Below are 6,000 nucleotides of genomic sequence, written 5' to 3'. Positions count from 1 at the left end.
CCAGTTTAATAGCAAACTATTGATGGATTTCTCTGAAAAATCAGAAGTCATAAGCATGTGCCATTTGAGTACTCTTTTTCAATACAATGCACAAAGCTTCCATACATGTTTATTGGGGAGGGGGGAGGGAGGGAAAGAGAATCCAGAAGTTGTGGAGGAGAGAGCTTCAAAAACATAACCAGGAATATTCATGCTTTTAGTTAGGTCACACTTGTTATTGCTGAAATACCTCCTACATCACTGCTGCTTGTACCTACAAAGTCATTGTTGGTGCACAGTTAATGCAGTATGATGTACAGATCAAAGAGAAATTTTGCCTAAAGATAGTTGCATATGTTGTACCTTACATGTAACCTGAAGTTTATGCAGCTGAGAGATTTTAATTTCTTCCAAATGATCAAAGGAAGCGCACCTCTCACCTTCAATAATTAGAGCTGAGGATTCATGGTTGATTTGACACAGCTCTCAAAAGATGAGAAAGTGAGGTCGTCACACATCAATGAAAACGTATGGATTCACAGACAGCTGTATGAATTACTAGCATGTGATGAACCTTCCTTGTTATCTGTTTTGTAGATCAGTGCACTTGGATGAACATCAACCATAATGGGATCTCAATTTATCATTAAACTTAATATATATTATCTCAGAATTATAAAGTCTTATTTAAATAATTGGGAGTCTAGTTTCAAGTGACTAAAGAACCTGGAAGTCCTGTGCGCCCCATCATCTCAGGCATTGGCACCCTAACAGCAGGATTGTCTGGCTATGTAGACTCCCTCCTCAGACCCTAAGCTACCTGCACTCCCAGCTATCTTCGAGACACCTCTGACTTCCTGAGGAAACTACAATCCATCAGTGATCTTCCTGAAAACACCATCCTGGCCACTGTGGATGTAGAAGCCCTCTACACCAACATTCCACACAAAGATGGACTACAAGCCGTCAGGAACACTATCCCCAATAATGTCACGGCAAACCTGGTGGCTGAACTTTGTGGCTTTGTCCTCACCCATAACTATTTCACATTTGGGGACAATGTATCCCTTCAAATCAGCGGCACTGCTATGAGTACCCGCCTGGCCCCACAGTATGCCAACATTTTTATGGCTGACTTAGAACAACGCTTCCTCAGCTCTCATCCCCTAATGCCCCTACTCTACTTGCGCTATCCTGATGACATCTTCATCATCTGGACCCATGGAAAAGAAGCCCTTGAGGAATTCCACCATGATTTCAACAATTTCCATCCCACCATCAACCTCAGCCTGGGCCAGTCCACACAAGAGATCCACTTCCTGGACACTATGGTGCTAATAAGCGATGGTCACATAAACACCACCCTATACCGGAAACCTACTGACCACTATTCCTACCTACTTGCCTCCAGCTTTCACCCAGATCACACCACACAATCCATTGTCTACAGCCAAGCTCTACGATATAACCGCATTTGCTCCAATCCCTCAGACAGAGGCAAACACCTACAAGATCTCTATCAAGCATTCTTACAATTACTATACCCACCTGTTGAAGTGAAGAAACGGATTGACAGAGCCAGAAGAGTACCCAGAAGTCACCTACTACAGGACAGGCCCAACAAAGTCAATAACAGAATGCCACAAGCCATCACCTTCAGTCCCCAACTAAAACCTCTCCAACACATCATCAAGGATCTACAACCTATCCTGAAGGACAACCCATCACTCTCTCAGATCTTGGGAGACAGGCTAGTCCTTGCCTACAGACAGCCCCCCAACCTGAAGCAAATACTCACCAGCAATCACATACCACACAAGAGAACCACTAACCCAGGAACCTATCCTTGCAACAAAGCCCGTTGTCCCCTGAATAGCTATGTGGGCACAGCTGGCACCATCACAGGGCCTAATAACATCAGCCACACTATCAGAGGCTCGTTCACCTGCACATCCACCAATGTGATATATGCCATCATGTGCCAGCAATGCCCCTCTGCCATGTACATTGGTCAAACTGGATAGTCTCTACGTAAAAATAAATGGACACAAATCAGACATCAAGAATTAACACATTCAAAAACCAGTCTGAGAACACTTCAATCTCTCTGGTCACTCGATTACAGACCTAAAAGTGACAGTTCTTCAACAAAAAAACTTTAAAAACAGACTCCAACGAGAGACTGCTGAATTGGAATTAATTTGCAAACTGGATACAATTAACTTAGGCTTGAATGGAGACTGGGAGTGGATGGGTCATTACACAAAGTAAAACTATTTCCCCATGTTTATTCCCCCCCCCCCCCCCCCCCACCACCACCACTCCTCAGACATTCTTGTCAACTGCTGGAAATGGCCCACGTTGATTATCACTACAACAGTCTCCCCCCCCCCCCCCCCCCCGGTATTAGCTCATCTTAAGTGATCACTCTCCTTACAGTGTGTATGGTAACACCCATTGTTTCATTTTCTCTGTGTATATAAATCTCCCCACTGTATTTTCCACGGAATGCATCCGATGAAGTGAGCTGTAGCTCACGAAAGCTTATACTCAAATAAATTGGTTAGTCTCTAAGGTGCCACAAGTACTCCTTTTCTTTTTGTGAATACAGACTAACACGGCTGCTACTCTGAAACCTATCAGAATAAAAAATATACAATCTTTCTTATCAAGCCTGAATCCTTTGGATCAAGTTCATGTGCTAAAAATATTAGTGAATATTATTAGTATATATAAAATATTAGTCTTTTTTACAGAAGACCCCAAAACACTGATCTTCTAGCTGTATACATCATATTACACATTGAAAGCCTCCTGTACATCCCAACACAGCCAAGAGCAACTATCCGACTTAAATTGTACTGATTCTGGACCTGCATATCCAGAACAAAATAGCTAGCCTCTCTTTTCCTGTAGCTTGCTGGTACGCTATGAATGTGCTGCCCCTAGTCAGCAGTTAAAATGCAAGTACTGACGCTATGGTACCGATGATATAATTATGATAGTTATGCAAAACATCTCTGAAAGGTGTTAAATCAGGTGTGTGGTACAACAGCACCATCTGCCAGGTCAGAGTGAAAAATACAGTAGTCACAGAGGCAACTACCTAAATATTAAACCCACCACTTTGCTGCTGAAAAGTAAAGCCCAGATGTGTGGTTGACTAGGTCGTAGTATGGAGTCTCTTTTGGACTTGACTTCTGGCCATACACAAAAGGATATTCATCCAAAAACTTGATGAGAACATTAGAAGCCTAGGACTGGATTGGCACTGCTGCAATATGTCATGTTTAATATACACTGGAAGAAATATATAGGGACTCCTATACACCTCTCTGGTACTATGTAATTCTAACCACCATAATGCAAACTATTACACACCACCTTTCATCCAAGGATCTCAAAATGCTTCACAAACAGCTTACAGCCTCACAAGATTCCTGTAAAAAAGAGATTACTCCAGCATCCATTTTACCCATAGGTAAATTGAGGCAAATAAAGTTTGGATGACTTGTCTCAGAGATAAGTTCTTTCACAGTAAGAAGAGAAAGGAATTTCAAAATTGATGACGGTATTTGCCATTTTGACTGGGAATCCTCTGCTCTAATTATCAGATCCCACTTTCTTCCAGTCAGTGCTTGAAGTATCGTTTGCATTAAATAATACACACACATTCTGTACAGGAAGGTAGGTCAGAGAAAGAGTGATGAGAGAACTGTTAAGATAAGCAAATATCAAGCTATTTGAATTAGTGCCAGGGAAACAGCAAATGCCATTAACTTTTAAATCTTTTTTTCTTTTCCTGCTGTGGAACAAATAGTTTCAATAATGGAAGGACTTATTCCTGCTGGATTGTTTCTACGCCGAGATAAGTGCATTATGTGTGAGGTTTTCTGCATGTCTAAATGTAGACTTTCCTAGAGCAATACCATGTTATAAACAATAAAGACCCTTAGGTAAAGGCATGGTCTCAATTTTCAGTGTCAGACTTGCTTACATATCAAAAATCTGTAAGCCACATAACTGATTCCTGTTTATTAATAAGTATTACTACCGTAGTACGCCGTAGCCTCAGTGATGCAACAGGATCCTATTGGGCGAGGTGCTGCACAAGCAGAACAAAAATAGATTCTAAACTCTCTGGGGTAGAGATTAAGTATAATATAAACAGACAACAGGATACAGACAGGGAAGTGCAAAAAAACAATGAGACAATACTAGTCAGCATGACCAGTAGTGGCATCAGTAACCTAACCACTGTCAAGTATTTGTAGTCATCGTGGCACAGGAGAGTTTGAAGGAGAGATTTGAAGGAGGAAACATTGTCAGTATTTATGGGGAACTCCTCCCACGTGTCTGAGACAGGATGAGAGAAAGCACAAAGGTTCCTGTTTGAAAATCTAACATATGGGCAATGGAGGCTGGCATCCCTCGCTGATGGGAGGCGATTTGATAGTGAATGAGAGAGGACAGGTGTGCCGGGATCCCCGGGGTACAGCCTGGGACTGTGGGACCACTGTGCCCCTTTAACTCACCAGCCTGGGCTGTCTCTCACAATGCCTTCCTAGTGACCAGCACCAAACCCCTCCAGGCACTGCTATCACTCAGCACAACCCCATAAGGAGACCCAACACCCGGCTAGATTGCATGAATGCTCCCCGAGCCACTCTTGAATCACACAGAGAAAGGCTCCAGCCAAATCCCCCCAGCTCCCAGCCTTGTACCTCAGGAATATATGGTCTTGCAGTGCAAATTTATTAATTGGTTCACCACTTCATCAATGGAAAGTGGATATACACTAGCCTTCGCAAACCTGAGCAGACTACCAAACGCTTCAGGCAAACTCACTGCTAGGGATAAACAGTTAAAATCTATCTTTTGGAGTCAATTTGTTTAAGAGTTAGTTACTAAAATAAAATAAATAAAATAAATAATAATTTAAATAAATAAAAATAAATAAAATAAAATAAATAATAATAATAAATAAAATATAAGCACAGTCTAAACTCTCAACCCTATTAAACTGGGCAACACCTTGATTAAGCAGTTTCTCTCACCCCACTGGATATTACAGTTCATATTACGCAGGTTTCACCCTTGAAATCTGGGTCAGTCCCCTCTGTTGGAGTCTTCAGTCTTCTCAGTGTCCTTGCTACTTGCAGCGTAGGTGATGGAAGGAGCAAGGCCAAGCATGTGGCCACTATGTTCTGTTTTATACCCTTAGTCCATGTGCTTGGAGAACACAAGTCCAGGCATGTCTGGTGGGCATTCCTGAGTCCCCTGGCAAGGTTAAACAATTCCCCTGGTGTGTGGCCTGATGCAGGTGAGTCACTGAATTGTAACTCCCTTGCTGGACGACGGCTGTTGATGTTTGACACCCGCCTGGGCGTTGATTACTTTCCTTGCATGTATTACCGACAACCATACAACACAATCTCATAACTTCATATGCACTAATGCTATACATATTTAGATATTTGGGCAGTTCATAACCTTTCCCCGATGCATATAAAGAATGCCATGTAAGATAAGATCATAATTACATATAAAGGAGGAATATGGGAGTTACAGGACGCTCCCCCAAGGTAGAGAATGTCACAATAGGTAGTGTGGAGTTAGGCCACAAAGAGTCATGAAAGTGAAGATAAGCAGCTTATGCGTGGGAGGCAAAGAGTGTTGGGATGAAGGGAAGACCAGGACTGAGGCAAGGGTCACCAGAGGTAAGGCGGAGGATGCGGATGTGGGATCTAGATTTGTGCTGGTGAGAGGTGCGATAGATAGGGTAGAGAGGGGAAGCAGAGTAGGTAGAGGTGGTGGAAACTGTAGAGGGACATGGTAACAAGGAATGCAGATAGGAGGGCTGATGCTATGATGCAAAGGACAGACATGGGTAGTGGCAGATGGACACGGTTAAAATAACAAAAACCCACACACAAACGACTGAAGTTCTGAAGGTATATTCCCAGAGCCAAGTACCTGCAGTCTGGCTCCCCTACTACAGGCAGAGCTCCCCAGTCAGAG

This window comes from Chelonia mydas, chromosome 12 (assembly GCF_015237465.2).
Source record: "Chelonia mydas isolate rCheMyd1 chromosome 12, rCheMyd1.pri.v2, whole genome shotgun sequence".
Taxonomy (NCBI): Eukaryota; Metazoa; Chordata; order Testudines; family Cheloniidae; genus Chelonia; species Chelonia mydas.
Note: the sequence above shows the minus strand (reverse complement) of the source record.